General features: G+C 34.6%; 1 long non-coding RNA gene across 1 annotated transcript; it reads right to left on the bottom strand.

Annotated features, from left to right (window-relative positions):
- Positions 1 to 2,190: 2,190 nt before the first annotated feature.
- Positions 2,191 to 12,021, bottom strand: LOC141333263 (uncharacterized). Its single transcript, XR_012355391.1, has 3 exons — positions 11,953 to 12,021; positions 2,580 to 2,621; positions 2,191 to 2,242 (listed from the first exon to the last, which is right to left on the bottom strand). It is a non-coding gene; the product is annotated as an uncharacterized lncRNA (long non-coding RNA).
- Positions 12,022 to 15,888: the final 3,867 nt, after the last annotated feature.

Genomic DNA, 15,888 nt, shown 5'->3' with positions numbered 1-15,888 from the left:
TGTTAATAATGTCAACAATATGGTATCAACATGCTATGAACATGCTATGGACATGTTAATCATGTTAGAAACATGCTAACCATGTTAGAAAAATGCTAACAACATGCTAATCATGCTAAAAACATGCTAGTGCCTTGCTAATCATGCTAGAAACATGTTAATAATGTCAACAATATGCTATCAACATGCTATGAACAAGCTAATGACATGTTAATCATGTTAGAAACATGGTAGAAACATGCTAGTAACTTGCTATTCATGCTAGCTACATGCTAGTAACATGTTAAATAAGTTAGAAACAAGCTAGCAACATGCTAAAACATGCTATCTATCCATTTCTCCATCCATCCATCTGACAAACTATTGCCTTCAAAACATTCAAGCTTTAAGCTTTAAAACTACTTTAAACTTCAATCTTTTTCAGACTGAAATCCATCAAACATCTACAATTTCTAACAGTTTTCAACTTTTTCACACTTTCTGATCAGGCTTTTTCAAGCCAACCTAAAGTTTGTCTTGACAAACTTTTTTATCTAGTTGTTAAACTAAAACTATTAAAAATCCTTTTTTGTTCATTTGAAACAAAATAAAATAAATATAAAAAATAAAATATTACATGAAAAACTTGAATGAAAAATAGAAATTATGTCTTGGCAACTAAATGTTGAAGTTGAATTACTAAAATTGCTAAAACTGAAAGCTAAATAGAAATTTAAAAACTAATAAAAATAATAATAGCACAACCAAATGGTAAAACTTACACAAATTAAAAGTAAAAGCTAATTCAAAACACTAATAAATACAAAAATAGTACATAAAAAACACTAATACAATACTGTTCTGTTCTACTATGTAAGCACTACAACAGTTTATCCACTAAATCATTTCATAGTTTTTGATGATGGTTTTAACATGATTCTAAAATGTGAAAAACAGTCATATGAAAGTGTAAGAAGGAGCATCCAAGCTACACAGATGATCTACTACAGCCGAGCTGAAAACAGCGAGAGCTGAGTACGGCACAGGAAGTGAACGATAACAGTCAAGGGTCAGGAGGATGAGCAGAAAACACACACAACCCTTCCCAGAAATAAAACACTCACAGAAAGATGAAGAAGTTGACGCATACTCACTAGAATCATCCTTACAACAGCAGAACCAAACAAGCTCATGTGTGTGAGAGACAGAAATGACAGCAGACGACAGACAGGAAGAGAAATGAGGGCTTAGAGAGAAGAAAGGTTTCACTTAAAGTCAGAGGGTATCGTTCAGTTCACACTGAGGGGCGGAAACACAGGAAACAATAGCACTCAATCACTTCACAACAGGAAGTAACATCTATATAGTGTGCCATTGTGATTTATTGTGTGTTATTATGTGTTTTGACGTGGTTTGATGTGTGTATTTGTGTTTTGGCGAGTATTATTGTGTTTTGTTTTGTTTTGTTTTGAAATGTGTTACTGTTTATTGTATTTTGATGTGTGTTTTTACACGTTACTTATTATATGATATAGTGTTGCACTGTGTTTTGATGTTTGTTTCTGTGTATTATTTTGTTTTGACGCATGTTATTGTGTATTATTGTATTTTAATTTGTGTTTTTGTGCATTATTACGTTTTGATGTGTATTTTTGTGTTTTATTGAGTTTTCACATGTTATTGTATAATATTGTGTATTATTGTGTTTTGATGCATGTTATTGTGTATTATTATGGTTTCATGTGTATTTTTGTGTTTCGGCGCATGTTATTGTATAATATTGTGTTACATTGAGTTTTGATGTGTTTTTGTGTATTATTCTGTTTTAATGCATGTTATTGTGTATTATTGTATTTTAATGTGTGTTTTTGTGTATTATTGTGTTTTACTTTAATTTACTTGCTATCCTCACATACATAAATGAACTATAGTATCCTGCACCCACTAGTAAAAAAAAATAAAAAATTATATCTGGTGTCCCAGTAATTTTTGGTTTGACTGTATTATTTTCTATGCATATTATTAAGTATTGTTGTGTTTTGAAATGTGTTATTGTGTATTTTTATGTTTTATTGTGCATTTTTGCATTTTGTGTTTTGACGTATGTTATCGTGTTTAATTGTGTTTTGACACGTGTATTATTGTGTTTTTGCATTTCATTGTTTTGATGTATTTGTGTTTTTATAATTGTGTTATGTAAATGTGCCTCACCTGTTTCTCCAGTTTCTGCTGTCTGAGGTTCAGACTGTCGTCCTCCAGCGTGCTGAAACACAACAAATAACAATAAAAACCCATTAATACCCACTGACACCATCTCATTCAGTAGGTCAGTTTATTAAAGTCACTAATGGCTGAATCTGAATGTTGAGCAACTGTCTGACCAAGTGTTTGCACTGCCATCAGTCATCTGTCAGTCATTATGTTGCCTGGCAACCAAACGACACCCAAACGAAAGAAAATCAATACGTGACCATGTGTCTAAAAATACACACACACCCACACAAACACTCACACTGCAGTGCGGAGATTAAAATAATATATATGGCTCGTATTTTTGTTCAAAGCATCATAGTATAAAGTAGTGAGTGAGTTTGTTGTACCTGGTCATGGCGGTGGACGCGAAGCTGGAAGAACTGGAGGGTCTGTGTTTCCATGTCAATGACAGACGGACACAGAGGAGAGAAACACAAGAGAGGAAGAGTCAGTGATGAAGATGACATACACACACCTGAATGAATGTTTGATGCTCACGGAGGTAAGGTGACACACAAGCTGTCTGATGTGACACCTGTGACACTGTGGTTACCGCCATCAACATGACAACCTCAGCTAACACTCCACACACACACACACACACACACACACACACACACACACCCACACACACACACACACACACACACCCACACACCCACACACCCACACACACACACACACACACACACACACACACACACACACACACACACACACACACACACACACACACACACACACACACACACACACACACACACACACACACACACACACACACACACACACACACACACACACACACACACACACACACACTCCAACAGATGCTCTCCAAAGAAAGAAAGAAAGCAGTAATAACAGTCTGTGAGAGGAATGTGAGTGATGAGCGGAAACTTTGGCTCTCTGTGGATATGAAGATCTCAGAGGAGCAAAACAACAAAACCAACACAAACCTGACCATCATCTATCTATCTATCTATCTATCTATAGAACAATTCGCAGTAGACATCACAGTTACGTCATTTGCAGATAGTGGTGGCAGAAAAACACTAGTAACAAGTGGAGTGAAACAGATAAAATCCATGGAATAAGAGAAAAAAAAACTATTTTTGTGCCTTTTGATGCCAGAATCGGAATGCAAATAATTTTTATACAATACTGTTGTCAGAAACAAGGGATACACTGCAGGCAAAAACACTGTTTTTTCATGCACCTGTCAAGTTTGAGTTTTTGGGATTTTTTTCAGACTAGTGGAAAGAAAACATCCAAAAGACACTGTTTTAAGTGTTTCTTTTATAGCACTTTTTCTATTTGTGTCAATAGATTTCAATTACAATACATATTTTTAAAGGCTGTTTTCTCAAAATGAGATTTTTTTTTTCCTACACTAAGCCATAAATCTCCACTTCAGTAGCACTTACACACACCGAACTTTACTTTTTTATTCCTGATTACATCCTGAAGGTTTTTACAGAGGGATTTGTTCATATATAATTTGCTTGATTTTATACATTTTATTCCCCAGAAAACTGTAAAAATGGTTTTCTGCCTGTTCTAAGTATTCTAAGTGACAAAATGAGATACCCAACATTCCTTCTGTAAAAACATTTTACTCTAATATGTCCAAAAAATTAAACAAGAATTTTGAAACAGACTTCATCCAGTGTTTAGATTTTTGTACAAAAAAAGGTATGCAAATTAGCGCATATTTCCTTGAATAATTCCTCATTTGCATATTTAAACAACATTTTAGAAAACTTGTAATACAAAATATGTTTGCAATTAACAATATAATCAAGCAACTGAGTAAGGTGAAATTTTTTTTTTTACTCTATTCACCTGCAGTGTCTCGCCTTAAATGCAGACGTTTAAACGGACAAACTATGGATGAAAACTGCTATGATTACAGATTTTAAAGCACAGATTTGATCTAAACAATGTGTCTACATATGCTGTTCATATGCTCATGACATAATATTGTTTTAAACCTATTACTATTAACATTTTACATACAAGTTTACATCTACTAGTTCAGACTTTATAACTCAATTTAAGTCAACAACAGTGAGTTTGTCAATTCTCAGAGGGAAAAAAGCCAGAGCAGAGGGGAAAACAGACAAAGACGAGTTGATTTTCTTATCAGAATTGTGAGATATAATACTGGAATTTTGAGAATAAAGTCAGAATTTTAAAATATCAACTTTTTTATTCTTTTATTCCATGGCTGCATAGACTGCTACTTGAAAACCATCATTTTTTTGCAACCAGATAAGCTCCACCCATAAAAAAAACATCACTGAATTGGTCTATAAATACCAATAAATGTTCAACCCTGCATCCATCCATTCTTATAGCCAAACATGCATTGTTTGGGTCAAATTATTGATTTTTCTTTTATGCCAAAAATCATTAGGATATGAAGTAAAGATCATGTTCCATGAAGATATTTAGTAAATTTCCTACCGTAAATATATCAAAACTAATCTTTGATTAGTAATATGCAATGCATTGTTAGGAACTTCTTTGGACAACTTTAAAGGCGATTTTCTCAGTATTTTGTGTAACAGGTCAAATCCATTGACTAATAAAAATTAAAAAAAAAAATGATTTTTGTGCCTTAGTTATGATGCCAGAATCAGAATACAAATTTTTATAGAACAGAATTGTGAGATTTAATTTTGAAATTTCGAGATTAGAGTCAGAATTTTGAAATATATGCTTTTTTATTCTTTGATTCCATGGCTGCATAGACTGCTACTTGAAAACCATCACTTTTTTGCAACCAGATAAGCTCCACCCATAAAAAAAAAAAAAATTGTCATCACTGTTTGCAAACACTAAACTGGTCTATAAATATAAAAGATTTTATCAATCGCAGCAAAACTTTCCGTCTATGTTTATGTTCCCTGCATCCGTCTTTTCTTTAATACTTGTGCGTGATCCTGGACAACAAAACCAGTCTTGAGTAGCACGGGTATACTTGCTGCAAAAGTCAAAATACACCGTATGGGTCAAAATTATTGATTTTTATTTTATGCCAAAAATCATTAGGATATTTAGTATCAATCATCGATTATGTTCAATGAAGATATATATCAAAACCTAATTTTTGATTAGTAATATGCATTGCTAAGAACTTAATTTGGATCATTTTAAAGGCAAATTTCCCAATATTTAGATTTGCACCCTCAGATTCCAAGATTTTCAAATAGTTTTATCTCGGCCAAATACTGTCCTATCCTAACAAATCATAAAACAAACAAAAGCTTATTTATCCAGCCTTCAGATTATGTATAAGTTTACATTTACACTGATTTTGTGGTCCAGGGTCACATATACTATTACCATTCTATTGTTCATTGTAAAGGAAATAAAGTCCATATTTGGAAACAACTGCAGCGTTCAGGAGACAAAACACTGTGAACTTAATGACTGCAAACACACCTGACGAACACACAACAGAGCGACTGTCCTCATGTGAATCCAAACCACACACACCCCTATATGAAACAAACTTTCAACTGCGTCCTTTGAACATTAAACTTCTGTTCTGTCTCTCTCTCTCTCTCGTGTGTGTGTGTGTGTGTGTGTACCTGTATGACCAGCGGCTGTAAGCGGGCTGAGAAGAGCTCTTCACCGTCTCCATGTCGAGTGTGTACGAGTGTGAATGTGAATAAGTGTGTCTAGATTTCGGCCGTCTCTACCTGTGCAGGTCATGAGGGAACACACGCTTGACAGCCGCAGGTGAGCCCTCAGGGCGGCTGCTGGTTACTATGGCAACAACACCCCACAGACGCCCTTTGAAAAGCGTGACGCTGTCGAGCGTTTGGTGTCACTCTGAAGTGCGAAGGCTTCTCCACGTGAAACCGGCCAGCCCAAAACTACACACACGACCGCCGAGCACAACTGCATTAATGCATGTTTGACATTTACAATATAGCATCACAAAAAAAACTTTTTAACTTTAATGTGGTACTTGTTTTCCTCAATTGATCTGGCTTTTTTTTTTTTTTACTGTGAATGCAATTGTTTTATGATACAATTGCAACTCTATTACATGTATGCATTTACAGTCTTTTTCCTCACTTTGGCTCAAATGAGAATTTTCTTTCTTAAAACAATGCATCCAGATTTCTGAACAATTTGTTTCTTTATCCCACTAGCTTTAAACTACTAATACATTTAAGCAAACTGCATGTGTTTTGGCACAAATGTGCATTTGTCACGCTTTTCTTGCTTAGATTTTTGTCTTGTTTCCAGCCAAAATATCTCAAAATTCTTAAATCAAGAAGGATTTTCTAGACGAGTAAAAACTATTGTCTTGTCTTCAGAAAAAACAAGCTGAAATTAAGTGCATTTTAGCTTGAAAAAATTTAAATAATCTGCCAAAGGGGTAAGAAACATAATCTTGTTTTCTGTTTGAAAGAATTTTTTTGATATTTTGGCTGGAAAAAGACAAAAAAAAGGAAGTAAGAAAAGCATTTTTTGCGGTGCATGATGTGAGCCATGAAATGCAAATGATCAAAATCTGTCAGACATACGTGTGTACCTCATAAATAGTTATAATTATGCTTGAGATGTCTGCTAAATCGGCCAAAAAATTAAACTGTAAATCATGCTACTCTCTTTTGAAATATTTATTGAAAAAAGTTGTTGTTTTTTTGGCTGCGGTGATTTTAAAACTTCTGTATATCCACTTTTATGCATCAAATTGTACATAATTGTGACCCTAGACCACAAAACCAGTGTTAAGTAGCACGGGTATATTTGTAGCAATAGCCAAAAATACATTGTATGGGTCAAAATGACAAAATGTCAAAAATCATTAGGATATTAGGTAAAGGTCATGTTCCATGAACCGTTAAGTTATCAGAACTTAATTTGATTAGAAATCTGCATTGCTAAGAACTTCATTTGGACAACTTTAAAGGCGATTTTCTCAGTATTTTGATTTTTTTGCACCTTCAGATTACAGATTTTCAAATATTGTCCTATCCTAACAAACCATACATCAATGGAAAGCTTATTTATTCAGCTTTTAGATTGACCCTTATGAGTGGTTTTGTGATCCAGGGTCACAATTTTCATAATATCTCATAAAATAATAAAACATTCTACTTCCTTCTTATTATCGTATTGTGACTGGATGGAAGTGTCTGATTATCTTGTAGACATAACTGACATGTAAATGTCAAAGTGTTGGTGCAAACAATATGCTTCTGCTGTTAATTTCAGTCATTATTTTCTTGGACTGAGGAGGACGTTTTGAGGAAGTTCTGAAACTTTTATTTAAAAAAAAAAAAAAAAGAAAAGTTCTTTTTACGCTATAAACAAGTAGTGAACAAGCGCTCTAAATCCCAGACTGCTGTGTAAGTCGGTTTGGCAAACAACCGTCTGCTATGTAAATTATTATGAATGTAAACGCAAACCGCAATCGTCTCATCTGCAGTGTGTCATTTCCTCTCGCGGCTCTGATAATGATGCCAATCTCAGGCTGTGCTGTTCTTCCACGTTCATCTAATGGCCACCGAACAGACCGTAATTGCGCCGTAATGACACTCTCAGACTTATTCATCAGGTCTGCGAGTGGATGGACCATTTTCTGGCTTTGTGAATGAACTCCTCGAAAATGCACGCTGCGATATGTGAATTCGGCCAGCTGCATTCATCAAAAGAGATGTGGGAGACACACGTGCAAACAGACAGATAAACACGCCAACATGCATGCAAATACACAGCAAGCCTAATGCATTCTGTGTCTCAGGGCTGTTGGTTATAATAGACCACAACAATCAGGGCCAGAAGTAAGTTCCCATTTATTTCACCAATTTTCCGCAAAATTAAAGTTTTCAAGACAGTTCCGCCACGAGCTTTGAGAAAAGTGACGATGTACGCTTCTGTAGCACTTCATTTTTAAAACACTTACTAAACAGAGTGTCCCTTAAAGGAATAGTTCAACCAAAAAGGAAAATTTGCAGAAAATGTAAACACTCTCAGACCATCCCAGATGTAGATGAGTTTGTTTCTGCATCGGTTTTGGAGAAATGCAGCATTACTTCACTTGCTCACCGATGGTTCCTCTGCAGTGAATGGGTGCCGTCAGAATGAGCTGATAAAAGCATCACAATAATCCACACCAAACTACTCCAGTCCATCAATTAACATCTTGAGAAGACAAAAGTTGCATATTTGTAAGAAACAAATCCATCATTAGGATCTTTTTCAATTTTAAACCATCACTTCTGGACAAAATATTAGTCCATAATCCTCAAATTCATCTCCTTTTGTCCGTCACATCAAAATCCCCTCACATATTTGTTTAGAACTGTTTTGGGTTGTAAACCATGTTTATTCATGTGCATATTTCTCTCCTGATTAAGACCAGATTCCTTTTTCAGTGGAGAAAGCATTACTATGGATTATGGACTTGCATTGTAGCAAAGGTTTGAAGTTAAAAACGTCTTAATGGTGGATTTGTTTCTCTCAGCCACACAGCTTTTTGCTTCTCAAGATGTTAAATGATGGACTAGAGTGGATTACTTGTGGATTATTGTGACGTTTTTTTCAGCTGTTTGGACTCTCATTCTCACGGCACCCATTCACTGCAGAGGATCTATTGGTCAGCAAGTGATGCAATGCAGCATTTCTCAAAATCTGATGAAGAAACAAACTCATCTACATTTTGGATAGCCTAGGGATGAGTACATTTTCAGCAAATTTCCCTTTTTGGATGAACTACCCCTTTAATCTTGAATCAAATCCACCAATTACAGAAGTTAAAGTAACCATAGAAACAGGAATCACAGCAAAAATGTTGTGCAATGATCGCCCACTCCAATGAAGCAATGCAAATGATGTAATGGATTCAATCTCCCTACATTCTCAAACAATTTATATCTGTAGGTTTGAATACACTACAAAAAGCTTCAAATATGTGGTATTTTGTGCTTATAATCTATGATACAGTGTGTTATGTCATTTCTGTTTACATCATTTGCTTCATGCGATGAGGTAGCTCTATAAAAAAATGTTACCTTTTATATTTCACTTTTATTTTTTAAAATACTTTTTGCTATGAATCAACTATGGGGCTTATCTCAGAGCTGGCTGGATAGAGAAAATGTAAACATTTAAAAAGCCAGTGTTGGACTCTACTGCACATAAACTTAGAGGACACAGAACAATTGCAAACATGAGGACCGGACCACTTCCCATCAGATAAAACCTCATCAGATCCCAACACAACGCAAGAAATGATCTAGAATCCCATCCATCCAGACCGAGAGATGACATCAGGAATCAAACGCAAGGCAGAAGTTGAAACAGAACCTTGTTCATCGTTATCAGAGATGTGATTTTAAGAAAACTACGTCAGCTGTTCTTAGAAAAAGGCTGAAAGTTAAACAAAAGCTGCAGATAAATCCAAACCACTTCCTGTCCTTGTGCATCAGACGAAACCACACCGAATTCCAGCTCAGGCATTGTGGGAGAGGAAGGAGTGCGGTTCTGATAGGAAGAAGCCCGGTGGTGTCTCAAGGACAAAACTTAGGAAGAAACTGAGAGCAGATGTTGAATATTATCTCAGGACAGAGTCAAGGACAGCCAGAGATTTCAGCTGCAACGCATCCTCACAGCTGTCAGAACAGATTCATCAACAACACTCTGCTAAACGGCCATAATGAGAAACTGTCTAATTAATCACTCCATATGAGCAGCAGAACAGTACAGAACTACAGAACTACACTGAAAAAGTGTGTAGGATTGACTTTGAAACAATTCTAGAGAATAGAGAAATAAAGTGTAGAGAATATGTCTAAGAGAGCAAAATTAAAGCACTCTTAGAAAAAAAAATAACTCAATATCTGACCCTGGAGCACAAAACCAGTCTTAAGTAACACAGGTATATTTGTAGCAATAGCCAAAGCACATTTTATGGGTCAAAATTAAATGTATGCCCAAAATCATTAGGATATCACGTAAAGATCATGTTCCATGAAGATATTTTGTAAATTTCCTACCGTAAATATATCAGAACTATAGTATGCATTGTTAGGAACTTCATTTGGACAACTTTAAAGGCGATTTTCTCAATATTTTTTTTTGCACCCTCAGATTTTCAAATAGTAGTATCTCGGCCAAATATTGTCATATTCTAACAAACCTTTGATTTAAATCAATAGAATTATTCAGATTTATTCAGATTCAGAAAATTGACCCCTGGTTTTGTGGTCCAGGGTCATATATATATATATATATATTAACACAGTTTTAAAATGCAATATAAATAACTTGTAAAGTTATACAATTAAATAAAATTAATAATAATAATTAAATAAATTTTATTAGATTATCAGTTCATGCTAACATATTTCACTTTTTTATACTATTTTCTATTTATAGAAACCTCTTTCCACATGCATAAACATGTGAATAAGTCATTTCACCAAAAACAATTAATAGAAAAACTCATACCCTATTTACTGAATAAAAGAAAATAAAGTCTATTTTTGTAATGTGATACTATCTGTATAATATTTAAGCAATTTTCCACCTCAAATGATCTATTATGATGTAATATTTAGACACAATCCATTTTATTATCATTATTTTAATCAGTAGAATTAAAGAAAGTACAACAAATACCTGAATATTTCACTTTTTTATACTATTCTCTATTTAAAGAAACCTATTTCTACATGCATAAACACGTGAACTGGTAATTTCACCCCAAAAATTAGAAATAGACAAATAGAACTCATGCCCTATATACTGAATAAAAGACAAAAGGCCTATTTTTGTAATGTGATATTATTTGTATAACATTTAAGCAATTTTCCACCTCAAATTCTCAATTATTATATAACATTTAGACACAATCCATTTATTATTAATATTATTATTATTATTTTATTCAGTAAAAATGTAAAGAATGTACAACAAATACCTGATAAATACATAAATAAACTTCACAATTAAAATAATAAATTATTATTTTGGAAAGGGAGTTTAACTGTTAATGTCAAAATGTCAAACTAATCAAAGATGTGACTATAAACTACGTAATTACGTACAAATTACATCACAAGACTACGTCAAAAGCGTAAAACCACTGCCTATTTGATAATATGTTTATGTATTAGTAACAATTATACATAACACTCATTCGAGTGATTGATAATGAATTACAGCCACTCATTCACGCGCCTGTTGCTCTGGTTGATCGAAGATTTTTAATTCATAAAGACAAATTCAGCCACAAGGCGATTGCTGTGATTTACAGATGAGTAGTAGATCATCATATTTATTCATTTAGCACTCTAATGTCGATCATACAGCTTTGTGTTCATCTGTATTCCCTGCTATCATCATCCTCCGGCTAACGTTAACCGCTGCTCCACCGTTACACCCATCATCAAATCCCGCTGACTGCGTTCATTCACACTCTCCCGCTTTATTTTGACATCGATTCTCTTCACAATTCAGCTGTTAGATTGGGATTTGTGTGTTTGTTCTGTGTCTGCGTGTGTTGTTTTGTGTTTTTAGCTTTGGCTGATGTTCCAGCACGCACGAAACGCAACAGGACCCACCGAAAATAACACAGCAAAGTTACGAAAGACACGAATGTAAGGCACACATGCACGCGCACACCGAGCTCCCCAAACGAACGTCACTTTTGGATCATTTCTAAGAATTGTGTTTCCATCGGTGTCTTACCTGCTGTAGTAACTCATGTTTATCCGCCGTTGCTATGGATTCCTCCGCTGCTGCCGTCGCGTCCCTGTGCGCAAAACCCGCAGCGGCCGTGACGAAAACGCGCATGCGCACATCGCGTCAAATGACAATTCTTCCTCGGGGGGGGCGCGTAATGGCTCAGAAAATCCAATCCTCCATGTACGGAGTAAAGACCGATTGGTATTTCATTTTTATACAAATGGAAACCCTCTGAAATCTCTATAAAATCATCCCAAAAAAATCAACATCAATCTCATCATAAATGACTGTGATTGGTCCATCTTGAAAGGCGCTGTGAAAAGTAACACGTATCATGTGACAGCGCTGCCTATTCTATTCCTGTTCCTTCAGCAGCGGTTTAGAATAAATTACACTGTATTAATGACACTAATAATATTTAAAATCCACTGAATAAATAAAATAAATACTTTAAATATGACAATAGTTTTATACACTTTTATGATGCCTGTGTAATGCTAGTTTATTCTTTCCAGCGTTTCCAAATCAAATAAAATCCCCTATTTCTGACAACAAATAGGGGATTTTATTTCATGTTTCATTTCATACAAATGGAAACCCTCTGAAATCTCTATAAAATCATCTAAAAAATCAACACCAATCTCATCACAAACGACTATGATTGGTTCATCTTGAAAGGCGCTGTGAAAAGTAACAGGTGTCAGGTGACAGCGCTGCCTATTCTATTCCTGTTCCTTCAGCAGAGGTTTAGACTAAATTACAATGTATTAATGACACTAACAATGTTTAAAATCTACTGACTATATAAAAGTAATCCTTAAAATTGTTTATACTTAGTTTATTGGGTCTGTGTAATGCTAGATTTACTTTCTTCCGAGTGTTGCCAAGTCAAATAAAATCTCCGATTTACTGTCATTCTGTCTGGGTGCCTTTTTTCTTCTTTTAAGTTATAAGGCAGATTAGATATAGCAGATAACACACTTACCATCGATGAACAATATAAAATAAATTCGGCCTGTTCCCCATTTGTTGTGGGAAGAATACGCCCTCTTTAGGTGGCTTGTTTAAATACAGGTGTTATTTTATTTTATTTATTTTATTTTATTTCATTTCATTTAATTTCTTTTCATTTATTGTTATTTTGTTTAGTTTTTTCGCTTTGGCTAGTTTATGTCAAGTTAGTACTGGTTTGCAATTAGTTATTAAGTTATTAATGTTCTTTCTGTAATGTTCATAGAATATTCATTTAAAATAATCTGATTTGTATTAACGTTTTAACGCACAAAAACATTATTTATCATGAAACAGTTTTCCTGAACCGTTTTTTATTTGTTACAACTTGTTTTAGAACGTTCAAAGAATATTCAAAAGTAACATTTCGATCATTTTTGCCAAATTAAAAAATGTAATGTTCGCTAAACATTCGAATAACCAATATTTTATTCTTTAAACTGGACTTTTTGAATGTCCATAGAACATTTAGAAGCAACTTTCCATAACTCAATGGGGATGTTAAAAAAAACAGTCTGGATGCCCCCCAAACCACACACATTTTGCATCTCTCCTTTGTCTGACACACCCATTTTAAGTATTAGAATCTCTGCTAATGAGCTGATGATCTGAATCAGGTGTGTTTGATTAAAGAGACAGAGTTGGGGGGCCTCCAGGAACCACTGCTCTAGGGCTATTTGTTGTTTAAATTGGCATTTGAGTCTAAAATCTCTACTAGATGGCAGTATAGAGTGATTTTTCCTGCTCATTTCATTACTGGTGATGCAGCTCATTGACTGTAGTCAAGCTACACTTTTTGTTTCTAACAAAGTTTTAATGTCTCCTTTATGTAATGTTTTTGAATTTTATAAAACATATGATGGAATATAGGAAAACGAGTGAATGTGAAAGCCTCCCATGCAACAGAAAACAGGCTTTCATTTAACTTCAGTCACATCACCACTCAACACCTGCTTTAATGCCTTTACTGTAGTGTACTTTTAAATAATTTGATTATCCAGTGCAAAAAAATCAGCTCTTTTATATAAAATATTTTCTGAGCAGCACCTGTGTACACATGTTGCTTGCAAAATAACCCAAAATAGTGGCACACCGGGTGTCTATGGCGTAGGTGTTTTCTGAACCCTTCATTCTTCATCAACCACAAGAACATGAGAGAAGACATGAAGGTGGACGAGGTTAGGCTGAGAAAAACACAGCTGCTCATCCATCTGACCGCTACGTGAACATACATGAGATTATTTATACAGATCATCTCAATGAAACGGTCGAAAAAAATCCAGCCTCCGCAAACAAACACAATCTGACTGAACAGGAAGTGCATGACAGACAAGGCTTACGAACTTTTGTGAACATCATGATGCATGCATTGCACATTTTTTTTAGATGCATAAACATAATTAGTACAAAAATAGTTTTGTAAGAAACAAATATAAACAAGTGTGTTTTATATATTTAGGAGACATGCTTCACACAGAAACACAAATTCTGGGCCTTTTTTTATCATGCATCTTATTCCAGCAGCATATTTCAATGGGAAATGCATCAAATAATGAATAAAGAATTGCATGAGTTTTTTAATTCAATTAAGTCAAATCAAGTTTTTTAATTTAATTAAAGTGCCCAAAGGTCCCATCAGATGAGGTGTTGCACGTCTGATCTGTTAGTTTGCCCTGGGCTCTGGTTCTTGCCGCTGTTGATTCAGGGCAGTGTGGATTGATAAAGCGGTAAATTTCTCAGCCTGAGTGCCAGAAAGTTGTTTTTGAAAGCGCTGTGGGTGGACGGTGCATAAAGCCTCTGCTGCTCTGTGGAAAAATACAGGGAACACAAAATAGTGTTGTTTGTGCATCAGGAGCTGCTTGGAAAATGACTGGCACATGATGGCTTCCATGTGAATTACTGCCACACCACCTGAGCCTGTTCGATCCTCTTTGTGATGCTGCCACACTTAAATTCACATCAGTTCATTACTGTGGCTTACAGAATTTGGGCATCAACATGACAGCAAATCTGAGCCTATACATGCTGTCCTTGGCCTTATAGTGATTGATTCAACAGTTATTTTAAATGACATGTTTGTCTTTATAATCTTTGACCAAAAGAAAGTTTCTCCACCTCTCAGGCTGCTTTCATTATCAGCCATTAAATATTCATTCATGCATTTTGTTAATTCTTTAATCCAAAAAAATGACATTGCAATCAACCCATGACCTTAGTGTTGTGATTCTAACATTATTTAAAGGTTACAAGAATGTTTCTTACAACATTTAACTTTGTTTTCACCCAAAATTTAATAGTATTTGAACATTTGTATTTAATATTCTTAAAATGTTACAGTTTTTTACAGACGCTAGGACACATTTCTCAATACTTAGGTCACTTTTGCAAAACTCTTCACACAGTGAGCACAACAGAAGTCTATGTGGGCTAAACTGAGGATCAATTATCATTGTTTTGGCACAAAATGCATTCAATGACTACATCTCTCAAATTTCATGAATTCTTTTCTCACTCAGACACAACAACTGACAAAAATCTTTGTACGTACAGCACATTTTGCACGTGCTTACATACTATTTTCAAAACTGTTAAACTTATGTTCCAAACAATAACATAATGCAAAACTGAACAAGACAGCAAAATTCAACAGCAATATTTTATTGAAACATATTTCAAATCTAAAAATGCAGTAGATTAGCATTACTTTTTTATCTGTATCAGTTGATAGTGTGTATACAAATTCTTGTATTTTGGAATTACTTAGTACAAAAAAATAAAAAATAAATAAACAACATAAAATATTGACGAATTCTGCATCATGTCTGATTCATTCGAGTAACATATATTGCAGTTATAAACAATATATATTGCAATTATAAACAGATGTTTCCTTGTTTTACACAAGAAAACACTGTGTAATGCTACATG

This window comes from Garra rufa, chromosome 4, assembly GCF_049309525.1.
Source record: "Garra rufa chromosome 4, GarRuf1.0, whole genome shotgun sequence".
Taxonomy (NCBI): Eukaryota; Metazoa; Chordata; class Actinopteri; order Cypriniformes; family Cyprinidae; genus Garra; species Garra rufa.
This window is presented reverse-complemented; position numbering and strand designations above follow the sequence as displayed.